At 49.9% G+C, this 18117-nt stretch overlaps 1 protein-coding gene across 2 annotated transcripts in view; it reads left to right on the top strand.

The window, feature by feature from the left end:
- The window catches only part of CCL4 (chemokine (C-C motif) ligand 4), a 76573-nt gene that overhangs the window by 18942 nt on the left and 39514 nt on the right, over nucleotides 1-18117 (top strand). For both annotated transcript variants that reach the window (XM_008271095.4, XM_070059922.1), the window contains exon 3: nucleotides 11697-11781. The gene's annotated coding sequence lies outside the window, so the exon portion shown is untranslated. The remainder of the gene's footprint in view (nucleotides 1-11696; nucleotides 11782-18117) is intronic.

Here is an 18117-nt window from a genome sequence, read left to right as displayed (position 1 = left end):
CCGGAAACAGTTTGCTGGCTACGTGGCTGGTGATTGTAGTGGATACCACTCAGAAGCAGCTGGGGAAGAGATGCGAAGGGCCAGGGAAAGGAAGGGGAGAGGAGCGTCTGTGTCCCCTCCAGGTGCACTGCCCTCCCAACCCAGAAGCCCCCTGAGCCCCATCCTCCTGGGTTTTTAAGGAGGTCAGTCACATAAGTAAGCATGATTGATTAACTCACGTCTCCAGCCCTCCACCCATGCCTGAAAGTCTGCACCCTTTGGGAGTTGGTACTCCTGGTAACAGCTCCCATCCTTAGGAGATTTCCAGAAGTCACCTCCTTACCATGAATGCAGGCGTGTGTAAGAGAGGGTCTTGTTGTAATTAAAGGAAGATACTCTTTCATCTTTTTATTTTATTGTTTTTGAAATATTTATTTGTTTGAGTTACAGAGAGAGACGGAGAGGGGAAGAGAGAGAGATCTTCCGTTTGCTGGTTCACTCCCCAAATGGCTGCAACAGCCAGGGCTGGGCCAGGCCAAAGCCTGGAGCCTGGAGCTCCATCCCAGGTCTCCCACGTGGATGGCGGCAGCCCAAGCACTGGGGCAAAGACTAGAGGTTACTTATATTTCTTTTTGCATGGCCATATCCCACTCTTCAGTCACCCCTATCTTCACTGGGATTATTACAGAAGCCTCCTGAATTGTCTCTTTGCTTCTCTCTGCACCTTCTTCAATTTATTCTCACAGTGAGCCTGCTAAAATTTTAATTAGATCAATTCTGTGTAAAACCCTCCCACAGCTTAAATTTTTTTAAAGTTTTATTTATTTGAAAGGCATAGCAAGAGAGAGAGCAAGAGAGAGAGATTGATTTCCACCTACTGGTTCACTCCCCACATGCCTGCAACACTCAAGGCTGGGCTGTGCTGAAGCCAGGAGCCAGGAACTCCATCCAGGTCTCCCACATGGGTGCAGGGACCCAGCGACTTGAGTCATCACTGGATGCCTCCCAGAGTGTGCATTAGCAGGAAGTTGGGTCAGAAGCACAGTGGGGACTTGGACCCTACCCCTGACTCTGATATGGGTCAGGGGTACCCCAAGCAATGTTTTCGCCTGCCCCCCTCCATGGAGGTTGTAATGTGCTCATTGTAAAGCCGGATCCTTACAGTCACCTACAAGTCCCCTGATGGCCCCTTTCTCCCATCCCGTTACACCCGCCTCTTGCCAGTCTACACCTCTCTGTTCCCTCTGCCAGTCTGCCAGTGTTGCTCATCCCTCAAACGTCAGCCTGCCCTGCCCTTTCACATCCCTCAGCCATTATTCAAATGCTGAGTGAGTCTTTCCTTGGACACTCTAACATTATGAACTTGCCTTGCCCGACTACCTTGTCTTCCGTGCACTGAACGTAGCTGATAAACTTCCTATTTCAATTCTAAACCGTTTGCCGTACGTCTCTTCCCTCTAGAACATCAGCTCCCCAAGAATGGAGATATCTGCCTCTACTCACCATTGGTTCTCTAGTGCCTTGCACCTGGAAGTGTCTCATTTTCCTTCAGGTTCCCCTGAAGCCGGATGTGACAACTTTTTAGGTGCAGCTGGTTTGTTTGGGAAGGATTCCAGGGAGCCAGAGTGAGGGAGTGGACCAGTGAGGAAGTTGGGTGCTTGATTTTTTTTTTTTTTTAAGTTTTATGAAATGCATAGAATATTTCGTCTGAGGGAATAAAGAGGAAGCATTTTACTCTGATTTCCATCTCTGTGGCACTTTTTTTTTTTTTGGACAGGCAGAGTGGACAGTGAGAGAGAGAGAGAGAGAGAGAGAGAGAGAAAGGTCTTCCTTTTCCATTGGTTCACCCCACAATGGCCACCGCGGCAGGCACACTGCGGCTGGTGCACTGCGCTGATCCAAAGCCAGGAGCCAGGTGCTTCTCCTGGTCTCCCATGGGGTGCAGGACCCAAGTACTTGGGCCATCCTCCACTGCACTCCCGGGCCACAGCAGAGAGCTGGCCTGGAAGAGGGGCAACTGGGACAGAATCCGGCGCCCCGACCGGGACTAGAACCCGTTGTGCCGGTGCCGCAGGCAGAGGATTAGCCTATTGGCAGCAGCACTGACTCTGTGGCTCTTTTAAAATATGGCCACAGGTTATTTGCCACTCTTCCCATCTGGCAGAAGAGCTTATGTCCTCTCCCCTTGGAACTGAGAGGACTTGTGCCTGGTCCAGCGTGTAAGAAGGTTGACTGTCCTGAGGCTGCCGGGCTGTGAGGAAGCCCAAGCCACCTGCAGCTTTTCCGGTAGACGGTTCTGTATGAGTGTAGCCTTTGCCATCCCAGCCTCTGACTCAGCACTGTCCAGTATGGCAACTACCGGCCACATGTGGCTCCTGAGCACTTTCAGGGGGTTGGTCTAAATTCAGATGTGCTGGGGCCGGTGTTGTGGAGCAGCAGGCTAAGCCACCACTTGTGATGTCAGCATCTCACATCTGAGAGCTGGTTCCAGTCTTGACTGCTCCACTTCTGATCCAGCTTTCTGCTAATGCACCTGGGAAGCCAGCAGAGGATGACCCAAGTGTTTGGGCTCCTGCTATCCATGTGGGAGACCCAGATGGGGTTCTGGCCGCCTGGTTTCGGCCCAGCCATTGTTGCTATTTGGTGAGGGAACCAGTGGATGGAGGACCTCTGTCTTTATCACTCTCTTTGTCACTCTGTTTTTTAAATCAATAAATAAATATCTTAAAAAATAAAATTCAGATGTGCTGAAAGTATTAACTACAGTCTACATTTCAAAGATCTAGTATCTATCCACCCCCCAGTTTCAGTTTATATTGATTACATGCTGAAATGATCATGTTTTAGATATATTAAGTAAAATGTTGAAATTCATGTTTCTTTTTACTTTTTTTCCCTAAAAACTTATTTATTTATTTGAAATTCAGAGCTATATAGAGAGACACAGAGACAGAGAGATCATCCATTCATTCCCCAAGTGACCACGACATCCAGGGCTAAGACAGGCTAGAGCCGGGAGCTGCATCCAGGTCTCTTACACGGGTGCCAGGGGCCCAAGCACTTGGGCCATCTTCTGCTTTCCCAGGCCACTAGCATGGAGCTGCACCAGAAGTGTAGCAGCCAGGACTCAAACCATTATATGGGGTGATGGCATCGCAGGTGGCAGCTCTACCTACTATACCACAACGTTGGCCCTTCTTTTTACTTTTTAAATGTAGCAACTAGAGAGTTCAATTCTACACATATGATTTGCATTGTCTTTCTCTTAGACAGCACTGGTCTGGATGATTCCGGCCATTGGAGTCACATGAAGTTGTTTGTGTCTTCGCAGCTGGGGCCCAGGCACGCTGGAGCGGAGACAAGTCATCCGTGCAGTGCCTCAGAGGACTGCTGGCCCACAGAACTGGCGAGCATGACACCGATGTTGTTTGGTGGTGGTGTGAGCTTTGGGTGGTTGAGACGCAGCACTAACTAACAGGAACAACCTCTCATTGCCCAAGGGTGGATCACAGATGTGGATTTCTCCACACTTCCGCTTTGCCCATGGCGTATGTGTTAAATATGTTCTTGCAAGTGTTTCAGAGAGGCCCCGAAGATAGGAAGCAAGGGTCGTGAAGTATGGGCCGAGGCAAGCCACTTGCCTGAGGGCTCCTGCAAATCTCAGAAGGCTGATGACCACAGCCCTGGCCGAGGTGAGGCGTGGGGTCAAAGGATGCCAAGTGGCACAAGGTTACCATCCACTCCCTCCTCCATTATGTGACGTGCGTGCGTTCCTCTTGCCTAATCCATCACAAATCCTCTGTCAGAATAGGGGCAGTGGGTGCGCTCTGCTGCACCTCCCCTGCTCCTGCCCACCCTAGCGATAAAGACCTGTAACCCTGCAGGGCCTACTGTTGCAGGGATGGGTGACATGCGGAGATTGCCGGGAATCCTGCAGAGCCGGCCAGTGCCGCATCAGCTCCTCGGTTCTGCTTGCGTTAGCTACTGGGGACAGGGCATCGTGCGTTGGCTTTGGGCTCAGCACAGGCACCACCTCCTGGGATACTGTTCCAAACTCGTATTTGTTGACCCCTCAGCTAGGCTGTTAAATGCCCCCATGCTTTTGGTCTGGCTACTTCTGAGTGATAAGGTGTGTGGTGATACTAGTGGATCCCCTTGTTTGCCAAACAGGGGAGTCCTTGGAGGTGCTGTGTGCAAATGACTCATGCTCTAAGTCCTTGGATGATGGGGCTGGCAGAGGCAGTCCTGGAAAGGAAAGGAAACCCGGATCTGGAGTAAGTAGCAATTCTGCTGAGGTTGGATTCTTTCGCCTTGCCAGGTGGTGAGGGTCCCAGGTAATCCACAGATCTTCCTGTGGCCGCTCATTGTACTTGGGGGAGGTGGTGGGTTCCATGTTGAGGCAGGTGCACCTTCCTCTGCTGCTGGTGGGCCAGGCATTCAGCACTGGCAGTGGCCTCAGCGAGAGGGAAGCCCCTGGTGTTGAGTCCCTGCAGAGCCTCTGTCCTTGCTCTCTGGACACAGATTGCACTAGCACTGTGGTGGCTAAGCGTCAAGGAGGCAGCTGGCACCTGCCGACAGTCACCCTGTCACATGCTCATGGGCTCTGTCTTGCTGTCATGTCTCTGTCGGCTTCCAAGCCCATTTCATGAAGAGTCCTTCTCTACTCGCGCCTGATTATTGCAATGTGGCTTCTGACATCTGAGCATCAGCGCCCCACTCAGGATGACCCAGGTGCGGTGCTAGCAGGTTACCCCTCTGGGTACAACTGGTTGCTGTGGTGGCTGGAGTGAGAGATAGGGTTGACAGCACAGAGGTGTGGTACAGAGCTGTCTGACCCGGTATGGAGCACATACTTGTTCAGTGAAGGAAAAAAAAAATGAAGAAATGAGTTTCTGATCTCACACCTTGGCATTTCATGATGTCCCCAGTATGGGAAACAGTTTATGAATGGCTCTGAGTGCTTCCTGAGTCCATGGTGACATTTAGTAATCAGAGCAGCTCTCTTTGTTACTTAGCTTGGCATAACCAAGGGAGGGCATTGTGGGACTTCATAGGGCTGCATCCTCATCAGAGGCCTTCCAAGGCCAGTAACGGCAGCCGGGGCTTACTAGGCACCTTCCACATGGCAGACTGAGCCGTGGGCCTTGTTGACAGCATCCCACCACTCTTCCTGAGATGCTTCCTGTAATTGTGTCACAGTATCACCTCACACACACCACAGCTTCTTCTCTCACAAAAATGCCAAGTCTCTGCCCACCGGCACAGCTCTTGACACTCCTGTGATGCACCTGTGTCTCTCCCTGCCGGCACAGCTCTTACCATGCCCCTGATGCACCTGTGTCTCTGCCTGTCAGCACAGCTCTTACCATGCCCCTGATGCACCTGTGTCTCTGCCTGTCAGCATGGCTTTTCCTACTCCTGTGATGCACCTGGCTCTCTGCCTGTCAGCAGAGCTCTTGCCGTGCCCGGGATTCACCTGTGTCTCTGCCCATCGGCACAGCTCTTACTACACCCCTGATGCACGCTTGCACACATTTGTCTAGACCTCACTGAGCCACTCTGTAATGTTACAGAAAGAGCACAGGGCCAGCACATTTGAGCTAAAGTGTCCGCCTTCTTGGGCTAGCCCAGCTTCTTCCTCAGTCATGCACTTGGTCCGTGGCAACCGTCTGCTGTTATTCTCAGTGTCATCGCTCATGTCTTTCTTACTGGGCCCTGTGTTGGGTGCCTGTGTTCCCCGAGTGGTCACGAGGCTTCAATATGGCTGCCTCAGGCTAACTTTCTGCAGAGGAAGGAGCCTGAAGTTGGTTCTTCCCTGCATAGGCTGCTGTCCCGTGTGTCTCCACGTGAAACCATCCAGACCACACCTGATGGACAAGGGACTGTCCAGAAGCCAGAGTCACCTGAGCAGGCAGGAGCAGGGCAGAAGTCAGGTCAGCCACTCATGAACTGTTCCTGCTAAGCATGACCCACATTAAACAGTGGCAAAGGAGCCCAATAAAATCCTAAATGACTGGTGAGCCAAGAAGTTCCCCTGAGTTTAGACGACAGTCCCAAATAAACGAGGAAGTGTCCTAACTCTGTCATCCTACTGGAGACAGACAGCCTGCTGGGAAAGGCAATCAAGTGTGTGCATTCTTTTGGCCCCTGCATGGCTGCATGAGGGTGGCCTGGGCCTGAACACTTCCTTACCAAGAAATAAAGAGCCCCACGGCTTCTGCGTGGCTTCTTGCCTTGTGTGGGAATCGTGTCTCTGTTCCAGACCCCGTGGGTGCTCCTTTGTTTTTATCCTTTTTTCAAATAAATTACTATTTGTATTTCTTTGTTTATTTGAGAGGCAGAGAGACAAAAGACAGAGGACTCTCATCTGCTGGCTCATGCCTCAAATGCCAAGGCCAGGGCCGAAGCTGGAAGCTGGGAGTGCAATCTAGGTCTCCCACGTGGGTGGTAGAGACCCAACTGCTTGAGCTATCACCTGCTGCCTCCCAAAATGTACAACAGGAAGCCAGAATCAGGAGGAGAACTGGGCCTCAAACCCAGGCACTCCAACATGAGGTGTGGACACCCCAAAGCCAGACACCTCTTTTTTTTTTAAGTTTATTTATTTTTGCTTATTTGAAATGCAGAGAAACAGAGAGAGATTGAGATGAAACAAATATATATATAGAGAGAGCTTTCATCTGCTGGTTCATTCTCCAAATGCCCACAACAGTTGGGGCTGGACCATGTTGAAATCGGGAGCCCAGTACTCCATCCTTGTCTCCCCATGGGTGTCAAAGACCCAAGAACTTGAGCCATCATCTGCTCCCAGTGTTGGAAGTGGGACTCCATCCCATGGACTCTAATATGAGATGCAGACATCCCAAGTGGTGGCCTAACCCTCTGCGCCCCAACACCTGCCCAACCTTTATTCTTAAGCAGCTGCATTGCATGGTACCTGGCCAAGCCCACTACCAATGGGGAGGGAATGGGGTCCTTCACCTGCAGCACAAAGGGTACACATAGATCATGAACCTCTATCCGCTCTGGGGTGGGACCAATTGGCCAGGGAATATTTATGCTGCTCCCCATGGAAGCTGATCCTGCCCTGTCTCTTCTCTATGTGGGTGAGCCACTGTAGCATCCAGTGCAGTGTAAGGCATGTCTTTCTCAGAGACCTTGACACCTGCAAACCACACAGTGGGTTGACATCCTGAGACTGCTGTTGGTCGTTGGTAACAGGTGTTACTTCCTTGACCCACTCCAATTTCCAAAGCACCATGACTGGTATTATTCCAAGATCAAGAAGTTGGGGACCCTTCCCTGGGCACACAGCTTTGGAGGACTGTTCATGTCACAAACACGCATGAAACAGATTTATCAGGAGCACATAGGTACCTCTGTCTCTTGGGAGCTGACACTCAGGGCTGACCTGCGTGGCTCACAGCTCCATCACACACCTTGTGAGGAAGACTGTGCATGCCTCAAGGAAAATATGTCTCCATCTCTCAGGCCCCATGTTCTTCAAGTGAAACATGCCTGAGTCCAAGTGCCAGGGAAGGTCTGAGGCTGGCGCCACTGTCACCCTGGGGACACACACTCCTCTGACCTGAAGAGAGGATCTGAGTAGCACAAGTGTTGAGAAGGCTGGAAAGCTAAGTCAATTAACCTGCCCAGATATCTCTCTGCTAGCATGAACACAGCACATTCTTGCAGTTAAAAAAGGCTGTTCTCCTGTTCAGTGTTCATTTTCTCATTTTCTGTTCCCATCTGGGCAGTGAAACTCACAGTCCGGGGCTGCACTCACATGTGCAATAGTTGCACACAATGGCTGTATTGTGCATTTCATTGTATTTGTAAATGTGTTTGTTAGCTTCATTTCTAGGTTGAAAATACTGGCATGCCTGGCATGAGTCTCCTTTTGGATTCTTGCTGGGGGCCCCATAAATGTTAGGGCAGGCCTAATAAGGCACAGAGACAGGGTAGATGCTGAGGAGGGTCCCTGGGCCACACTACCTCCCATTTGCCTCAACTGCAAATATCTCTGGAAACAATCGTATGTGTCTCTTCTTCACGAATGATGCTATTGTGTAGGGAAACTTCTCTTCTGAAGCAATGAGGGAAATAACAGAGACTACCATCCCAGCTTCTTGTTTGTGCCGATGTCTGTAGGCTAGACCCAGGCCCTCCTTAGAGGGCCTCCTTACACAACGGAAAGTACTCTGGGTTGACATAGATGAGGTCCCTCAAATATCTTCTGATCATTCTTGTACGCCAGGCACTGTGTTTGTCTTGGGTAGTATTGAGTCAAAGAAAGGTTTTCATTTTGCACTGAATGTTTCTCCTAACCGAGAGAACTCAAATATTTCTCCTAACTCAATGTGCTTATTTGAAACTAGGCCTTGATTTAAATATTTAACGAATTATTTCCTTTGGTAATTGTTTGCAAAAATGTTTGCAATATTTTACCCTACCCAGAGTGCACGCTCTTGGGAAGTCCCTTTTCATAGCGAGTTTGGACTTGCCCTGTGCCCTGAGAACCTTGATACTGCCGAGTATACCAGCTCATGTGTCTCCTGCAGGCACCGAGACCACGTGGAGAGAGAGATCCCAGACATTTCAGTTGAGAGGTCATCCTAGACCTTCCAACCCCAGCTCAGCTGCTTCCTACAGGGGGAACCATCAGCCATCCACCCCACAGACTTGGGAGAATAGCAGAGGTTTGCTGTTTGGGGCCACTGCATTTTGGGGTGATTTGTTATGCAAGCAAAAGTGAACTGACAATTCTCTCTTTGGGCCATGAGGATGGACAAATGCCCACGACAGGGTTGGGCTGGCCAGGCCACAGCCAAGAGCCTAGAACTGAATCTAGATCTACATGAGTGACAGGGACCCAAATGCTTGAGCCATCACCTGCTGCCTCCCAGGGTGTGCATAGCAGGAAACTGGATCAGAAGAGGGGAGTCAGGACTTGAACTAGCCACTTCGATATGGGATGCAGGCATCTCAAGTGATGGCTTAACCATTGTACCAAGTACCCACCCTGGCTTGTTGCTTTTAAATAAACTAGTACTTGTTACAGAAGTACTGTATAAATACTCATAAAGATGCTATATTCTACTTGGAGTGGAGATAGAGGACTAAGGAAAACACTCATGTTCTGTTTTTTTTGTTTTAAAGATTTATTTATTTGAAAGGCAGAGTTATAGAGTGGTAGGTGTGGGGGGGCGGAGAGAAATCTTCCACTCACTGGTTTAGTCCACAAATGACTGTAACAGCCAGAGCTGGGCCAAGCAGCATGGGTAGCAGGGGCCCAAGTGCTTGGGCCATCTTCTGCTGCTTTTCAGGGTACAATAGCAGGAAGCTGGATAAGAAGTGGAACAGCCAGGACTGGAAGCAGCATTGATAAGGGATGCTGCTGTTGCAGTGGTGGTTGAACACATTATACCACAGCGCTGACCCTCTCATGTCCTTTTGTGTGTGTGTGTGTGTGTGTGTGTGTGCACGTAAGTCTTCATTTCTCTGGAATAAAAGCTTAGGAATGCAGTTAACATCAGATTTCAGAGGAGGACAGAAAAATCCTTTTGGATTTGGTTAAATGGATGGGTCTCCTTTTCTAAGCCAACTCTGCTAGGGTTCAAGGAAAAACTCATATAAAAGGAATAGCATTTGAACTTGGTCTCAAAAATTGGACAGAGACTGTCTACTGATCTGAAATGCAGAGAAAGTAGGAAGAACATCCTTGTCAGATGTAACTGCAATCATAGGTATAATAAATAGTTGCAGGGAGCTGTGGGCCACCTACTCTTCTATGTATTTTTTTAAAGATTTATTTATTTATTTGAAAGGCAAAGTTATAGAGAAGCAGAGAGAGAGAGAGAGAGAGAAAGAGAGAGAGAGAGAGAAAGAGAAAATCTTCCATCTGCTGGTTCACCCCCCCAAAATGGCTGCAATGGCTGGAGTTGGGCCAATCCAAAGCCAGCCAGGAGCTTCTTCCAGTTCTCCCACGCAGGTGCAGGGGCGCAAGGACTTGGCCATCTTCTACTGTTTTCCCAGGTCATAGCAGAGAGCTGGAACAGAAGTGGAGCAGCCAGCACTCGAACCGGTGCCCATATGTGATGCCAGCACTGCAGGCAGTGGCTTAACCCACTAAGCCACAGCGCCGACCCCATCTTCCATGTATTTTGCAATTAAATGCTAGCCATCAGCCTGTGAAGCAAGTGCAGTCATTGTCTCTTTTCCCAGATGAGAATGTGGAGGTAATTTGCTGGCATTTGCTGTGTGCCCACACAGCTAGTCAGGGGAGGGCTGGCATTCAAACCAATGTCTGGCTGATGCTAGTGCTCACTATTTGAGACAAAGTATTAGGGGCCAGTGCTGTGGCATAGTGGGTAGAGTCACCACCTGCAGTGTCGGCATCCTATATGGGTTTAACTCCCAGATGCTCCACTTCTGATCCATGGTCTGGGAAAGCAGTAGAAGATGGCCCAAGTCCTTGGGCCCCTGCACCCCTGTGTGGGAGACCAGGAAGAAGTTCCTGGCTCCTGGCTTTGGATCAGCTCCGTTCTGGCCATTGCAGTCATTTGGGGAGTGGACCAGCAATGGAAGAGCTCTCTTCCTCTCTGCCTCTCTGTAATTCTGCCTTTCAAATAAATAAATAAATCTTAAAAAAAAAAAAAAAGTCATGGAAATGGTAAAATCGGAGGCACTTTTTGGGTGTGTCTATGCCATACAAATAATTGTAAATAAGCATGATTAATAATATTTTTCAAGCTATTTTAAAGATTGATTTAGTTTTTATTTGAAAGGCAGAGAGCCAAAGAGAGCATTTCCATCCCCTGATTTGCTGTCCAAATGCCCATAACAGCTCCCTGCGGGAGCTGAGTACCTGAGCCATCACTGCTGCCTCCTAGGGTCTGCATTAGCAGGAAGCTGGAGTCAGGAGCAGGAGACAGGTACTGAACCCAGGCACTCCAGTGCGAAATGCAAGCATCTTCCTCAGCATCTTAAGCGCTAAGCTGAGCAACTACTCCTAGCTTACAGTCTGGGCAGTTCCATCGATACAGTCTTAGGAGCCCGTGGAGACTCTCCCAGGGCCTCCCGTGAGCTCCCACCTCTTCTGATCCCACCCCTCTCACTGCCCCACTGAGGACCAATCCTTCAGTACATGAAGCCCCCAGGGACACACTCAACCCATAGTGACCCTCTCTTCTCCTGGAGTTGCCCGTGCAGCTCTCACTGCTGTGCCCATGCAGGTGGGGCTCTTCCACAGGTGTGGACTTGCCGCCCTGGCTGGATCGTTGAGGGCCTCTCCAGGACCTAAAAAGTGCTAATGAAGGGAAGAGTAGCCATTCCCTCTGGAGGGGAAGGCGCTGGGAGGCCAGCTGCGTCCTGGGGCACCTGCAGAACCTAACAAGCAGAGACCAAAGTCCCATGGAGTAGCTTGCTCTGGGACCGGTTCACACTGAGCTGTGATCCTGCCATGACCGTGGAACATAGGATCCAGCCAATGGGTTTTGCTTTGCTCTAAGGTAGGCATTTTGAGGGGCTTTTTGTCCCAGGAGACTGGGAGTAAAGGGTCTTCCTTCCGCACTCCTGGGCTCCTCTTTGCTCCTTGCTCAGGGTCCCGACTGCCCCTCCTTCGGTCCTGAGCTCCTGACTGTCAGAGGTCCCAGGAGCCTCAAGTGTCCGACGTGTCTGGCACAGCTCTCACGCAGCACCCTCTGGCTTTCCCCCAGGGCTGGTACCACAGCTCTGCGGAGACCTGGGGTCCAGAAGGGTGGGCGTCGGACAAAGCTTGGGAAGAGACTGGCAGACGGCCTGGTGAGTAGAGCTGAGAGAAAGGGGGCGGGGCTGATTGAGAGTAAGACAGTTCCCCTGGCCAGGGAGGGGCCGTGGTGGTAGCCTGGGCTCTGCCCTTTCTGTACCTTGAGCCGGAATGCCCCGGGGAGAATATAGTTCCTGTGCTCCCAGCTCCACGTCAGGGCGGGCGTCCTGGGCCCGAGTCACGCATGGCTGTCACGCAGGTCCTGCTCTGTTGTGTTCGTCGTGTTGAAATTCTCACTAACGTGGGAACACGGGGCCCCCACTTGGATTTCACATGGGGTCCTGTGCTAGGTCAGTGTGCAGTCATGGATCCAGGATTGGCATAGCTGTCTCAGCCCCTTCGGATAAGCTGAGCAGCAGAAGACAAGGGAGTGAGAGTGGAGCCTGTGTTCAGGTTCCATTCTTCCTGATGGAATTCTGGGATCTTCCGCCTTAGGGCAAGACTCCCCCAGCTCCTCGGGCACACCTGAGTCAGCACCTCACTCAGTGATTCTGAGTCTCGCTTCTCCCCTGCACTTGGCCCGCTCTGCCCTCTGGGGCCACTTCCCCTCTTCTCCCTGCAGCCTCAGCCCAGTCCAGAAGGCACCCAGCCTCCCTGCGTCTGAACACCTGACAGGTGTTCCGAAATCTGCTTCTCCCCTGGAAAGTACCCAGCCCTCCTGCTCCTGTCCTGGCTGGGCTCATTGCTTATCACGCCTGAGGTCACCTGCGTTTACCTGAGGCTAACCCTGTGATTGTCCTGTTATATTGTGTTCTTCTTGATACAGTAGTAGTTGTTTTAATACGAGTTAGGACTTGACTACATCCTTACTATGGGCAAGTTGGGACCATGGTGCATTGAATGAGGCACTGGCCCTGGGCACAAAACTTAAGGGAAAAACTTAAGGCTGGCGCTGTGGTGCAGTGGGTTAAGCTGGAGCTTGCAACAATGCCCACCTCCTGTATCCAAGTGCTGATTCCAGCTGCTCTATTTTTGGTCCAGCTCCCTGCTAATGTTGCTGGGAAAGCAGCAGAAGATGGTCCAAGTACCTGGGCCCTGACCCACATGGGAGTCCTGGATGGAGTTCCTGGTCCCTGGATTCGGTGTGGCTGGGTCATGGCTGTGGTAGCCATTTGGAGGGAAGATCTCTTTCTTGCTGTCTCTTATCTTGCTGCTGTTCTGACTCTCAAAAAATAAATAAGTAAAACTTAAGGGGGCACTAAAACAGTAATCAAGATAAATAATATTTCAGTGCAGTATTTTTAGAAAAAAATTGATTACTATCAGAAATCCACAATGCAAAAATATAGAAAACTAAAGACAGAATTGTAACAGCCAGACTGGGTCTTGAGGCAAAACTTTCCCCTGACTGGGAAAGTCTGGGGTGGGTGTTTGGCCCAGCAGTTAAGACCCCACCTGTGGTGCCCATGTTCTACACCAGAGTGCCTGGAACCCAGTCCCACTTCTGCTTCTTATCCAGCTTCTTGGTAATGCACAGCCTAGAAGGCAGCAGGTGGGTGATGGCCCAGGAACTTGAACTCCTGCTTCCCAAACTGGGGACCCAGGGTGAGTCTCAGGCTCCTGGCTTTGACTTGGTCCAGCCCCGGCTATTGTAGGCATTTGGGGAGCGAAGCAGAAGAAAGATCTCTGTCTCTCTCTGCCTGTCAAATAAATGAAAAAAGGAGGAAATCAATGGGAACTTCCTGTTAGAATATCCATCTTTCTGCCCGTCCATCCACCCAATACAAATTACCAAGGGCCTACCATGTGCCAGTCATTCTACTTGGCATCAAGAATACTGTATGGGGAGCCAAAAAGATTATGTTCCTTTTTTCCAGTAGACAAACATGAAGTAATCACATAACTAAAAATATATTTACACACTATAATAATCATGGAAGAGAACACATTGGGGGCTCAGAGAAGGCCTCTTGGAGAAAGTGGTATCTAAAGTGAACATAAAGTAAGCAGTGTTAGCTGAGGTGTTAAATGAGGAAAAGGGAAATACCAGTAAGCAAAAGAGCTAGTGCCAAGGTCCTGAGGCAGGAAGTCCTAGCACATGTCAGGAACTGGTTGGAAATACTTGAGAACAACTATACAAGTCATGGTATAGTGTAAATCCAACCCCCCAACTGAAGTTTAAACCAGGAGCAGAGGAAAAATCAGGCCTCAGAATTAAAGATACAGCAGGAGACCAGAACTGAAGCCACTGTATAATTTGCTCCCCGAGCTGCCCTTGTCCAGGGTGTGAGTGACACAGACTCAGAGGGCTGTTAACTGTGTACAGCACGGATGTCTGTTTTTCTTCCCTAAACAGTGACTGGATTCCTAAGGCTCAACGGTGCTCCTTACGGAGGCTGCCTCCAAGGCCGCTCCTGGGCCATGCATGGGACAGAGAGGCCCCTTTCAAGGCCCTGAGACCTTTCGTTGGGTCATTTCCTTAGAAGGAGTCAGACCCTTAGCATCGCCTAGAGCAGCCATGAGAAGACCTGTCAGCTTCCAGCCAACCTTTCCTTTCCCATTCCTTCCCTGCCCCAGTGTTTGCCGACATCCTTTCTGTGTTTTGGCCTCTGAAGGTCCAAAGAGGAACCGAGTGGAGTCCCTGACTCACTGAGCCCCACCCTGCCCTGCCCGGGAATTGGTCATCTATCACCCGCTGACAGCCATGTGTACGCTACTGAACTTCTGCTAGGAAGACACGTGGTCGCGTTGCTGCTTCTGCTTTTCACGAAGCCATAGAAGAAAAGCTAAGCCTTCAGATCTGGGCCTGCGAGGGAAGGACAGGTTCATTGTTATGACCTGGACTTTCCCTCGGCTACCAGGCAGGATATGGGGGAGGAGGACCCTGTTCCGGAGAAGTCCCTCCCCCACCCAGTGTGGCTGCCTGGGCACAAGATGAGGACAGCACAGTCGCTGCCCTGGTTTAACTTCAGCTGGGGGCAGAATTCATAGAATGTGCCCGTGTCTCTGCCCTATCAGGCCATGAGGAACAGGTGACCAAGGAGCAGCCCCTCCATTCCCCAGCATCCGCGTGTCTGTCGATACGTCGGCTCTTGGTAAAGAACGAGCCGTGATCTGCCGCCACCTCTCCTTTTTCACTGCCACCACCTTAGCCAGTCATCTGCCTGGACTCCTGCGGTGGTCTCCTTGCTTCCCTTCTTTTTCCTCCACATCATTGTCCATCCTGAAGCCAGGGTGATCTTTCTAAAATCCACATCCGCTCAGGCCTCTCTGTGGCAAGCCTTGACTACAAGGCTCTTTCCATCCTGCCTGGCCCCGCTGTGACCCCCAGGGGATGCAGGTGCAGTTGTGCTTCCCCTACATTTGGTGGCTGTTCTCTATCTAACACGTTAGGTAGTTCTCGCCGAGCTCCAAGAGGTCAATGTCATTGTTTCATTAGGAGCATAAATGTGACAAGTCTTGCTTAGGCTACAGAACTTGTTGGGGTTACCCAGGTACTAAGTGTCTGAGACCTGAAACCAGGGTGTCGATGGCAAAACCCACAACTTCTGTGCCGCCCTCAACAACTCACTTGGCTGCACGTGTCACTCAGCCTCTCCGAATGGGTTTCCACACTTGTGAAGGGGAGACTGATGATCTCTCTGTGGTGGGATCGTTGTGACAGAAAGAAACAGTGCCTATGAATGCACAACACACAGACTGGGCAGGGCTTGCCTTGTTTTATTTATTTTTGAGCACATATGGGAATGGCTGACATTTTTATTAAGCATGTACTGTGTGCCAGGGAGCCATTTGAAGAACTTGAGCTTACCTTACATACATTAGCTACATTAATCTCACAGCAGACCTTTGAGATAGGTGCTCTTATCATCTTCATTTTATGCAGCCCAAGGCATAGCAAGATGAAGCAACTTGTCAGGGCCACATAGGGAATTAAATGATGGCTCTTGAGTTTAAGAGACATATTACCAGGGCCGGCACTGTGGCATAGCGTGTAAAGCCACTGCCCGCAGTGCCAGCATCCCATATGGGTGTTGGTTCAAGTCCCAGCTGCTCCACTTCCAAGCCAGCTCTCTGCTATGGCCTGGGAAAGCAGTAGAAGATGGCCCAAGTCCTTGGGCCCCTGCACCTGCATGGTAGACCCAGAAGAAACTCCTGGGTCCTGGCTTTGGATCAGCATAGCTCCAACTGTTGCAGCCAACTGGGGAGTGAACCAGCAGATGGAAAACATTCTCTCTCTCTCTCTCTGCCTCTCCCTCTCTCTCTCTGTGTAACTCTGAATTTCAAATAAATAAATAAAAATTTTTTAAAGAAAATCATATTACCATACACCAAGCTTCTTTGTTCTTCCTTGGGAGCCTCTTGGCTTGGCTTCCAGGCAGGAGCAGCCCAAGGACTCGCCTTGCTGCCCCTCACGGTTTTCACAGGTGATTCCACTGAGATCACTCTGCTTCTAGCCCTGTCTCAGGGCGCCCTCGTGGATTGCACATAAAGAGTGTTGAGGAATTGTCCGCTACTAACAAGCAGCTTTGTGACCCCAATCGTTGGCTTTGGAGGCCATAAAAACTCATTTACAGTAATGATGAGACAAATAATTTTTTTGGAGTATGATGCATCTGTTTTAACTTTTCACTTTAATTTTAAATTCACATAGAAATTGCAAAAATAACACAGCAATCCTGTGCCACCTCCCCCCAGCTTCCTCCAGTAACATCTCACACAGCCTCAGTGTGATCACCAGGACACTGGCATTTGTACAGTATTGGTTAGGATTGCACCGGTTTCTACCTGCACTTATTTTTGGGGGGATAAATTTTGTCACATGCACAGATTTTTTTCTTTTAACAAAAGACTTATTTATTTATTTGAAAGAGTTACAGAGAGAGGAGAAGAAGTACACAGAGACAGATCTTCTATCTGCTGGTTCACTCCGCAAATGGCTACAGTGGCCAGGGCTGGGCCAGGCCAAAGCCAGGAGTCAGGAGCTTCATCTGGGTCTCTCACATGGGTGTCGGGGCTCAAGTGCTAGGGTCATCTTCTACTGTTTTTCCAGGCTCATTAGGAGGGAGCTGGATTGGAAATGGAACTAGCAGGATTCGAACCAGTACCCATACTGGATGCCAGCATCACAGGCAGCAGCTTTACCCACTAAGCTACAACGCTGGTCCCATGTGCACAGATTTTTGCAACAGCTACTACAGTTAGGATACAGTTCCATTGTACCTTAATCTTAGCTCTATCAATAGACTATAAATCACTTGATTTAAAATTGTCCACAAAGAAAAAGCCAATCCAAACATGAGGAAACCAGAGTTCCCATTCTCTGCTACTAGTAAAAGCAAACATCAAATCCAGAATGTTCCAGGAAAGTGTACACTCTTCCCCTTCGATTCAGATATTAAATTTGCCATGTGTGAAAGTAGAATGAAAATGGAGTTGCTTCTGTGAACCCTAGCAAACAGTAAAGTGAGAAGGTTATGAAGGAAGGGTTCTCCTTCAACATCACCTGATGGTAACCATCACGAAGGACTCCGCCAGAACCACAGCATTGCACGGAGGTCTCCACACAACATTGTACAAAAAATGCTTCTCCAAGGATATCTGCCCAGCACCAGTCAGTTCAACCTCAGGCTGATGTCATCTTGTTAATCACTGAGACCGAAGGTGGTGGTTGCAAAATCTCTTGCACAACCCTCCTCATGTTTGCCTTTAAACACTCTGCCCTGACTCAGCCTCTTTGAATGCATCCATGGTTTGCCATGGCAGGTGTATTCCCATGGCAATGCTATTCCAAATAAAATTCAATTTCTTTTCTTTTAATATTTATTTATTTATTTGAAAGAGTTGCAGAGAGAGAAAAGGAAGTCTTCTATCCACTAGTTCACTCCCCAGTTGGCCACAATGGCTGGAGCAGGGCAGATCCAAAGCCAGGAGCCAGGAACTTCCTCCAGGTCTCCCCTGTGAGTGCAGGGGCTCAAGGACTTGGGCCATCTTCTACTGCTTTCCCAGGCCATAGCAGAGAGCTGGATCAGAAGAGAAGCAGCCAGGACTCAAACCTGCGCCCATACGGGATGCCGGCACTTTAGGCTAGGGTTTTAACCCGCTGCACCACAGAGGCGGCCCCTGGAACAGCTCATTCTAAACTGGGGGCTAGGGGAGGCCTTTCCACTGAAGCTAAGATCTGCAGGGTGAGAATGAGCAGACAGAGAAAGGGAACAGCCCTCTGAGACAAATGTGAGAGAAACTCTCAAAGACTTGAAACTGGATCCCCCCAAACAAAAGCAAAGCACTGGGCATTGGTGGGATACCCTTTTTAATGATCTGATTCTATAGTGGCTGGTGCCTTTCATTGTCCTTGAATTATTTTAGGAACCTGAGGGTTGCAGAACACT

The sequence above is a fragment of the Oryctolagus cuniculus genome, chromosome 17 (genome assembly GCF_964237555.1).
Source record: "Oryctolagus cuniculus chromosome 17, mOryCun1.1, whole genome shotgun sequence".
NCBI lineage: Eukaryota > Metazoa > Chordata > Mammalia > Lagomorpha > Leporidae > Oryctolagus > Oryctolagus cuniculus.
The sequence above is the reverse complement of the archived record's forward strand: the minus strand, read 5'-3'. Positions and strand labels throughout refer to the sequence as shown.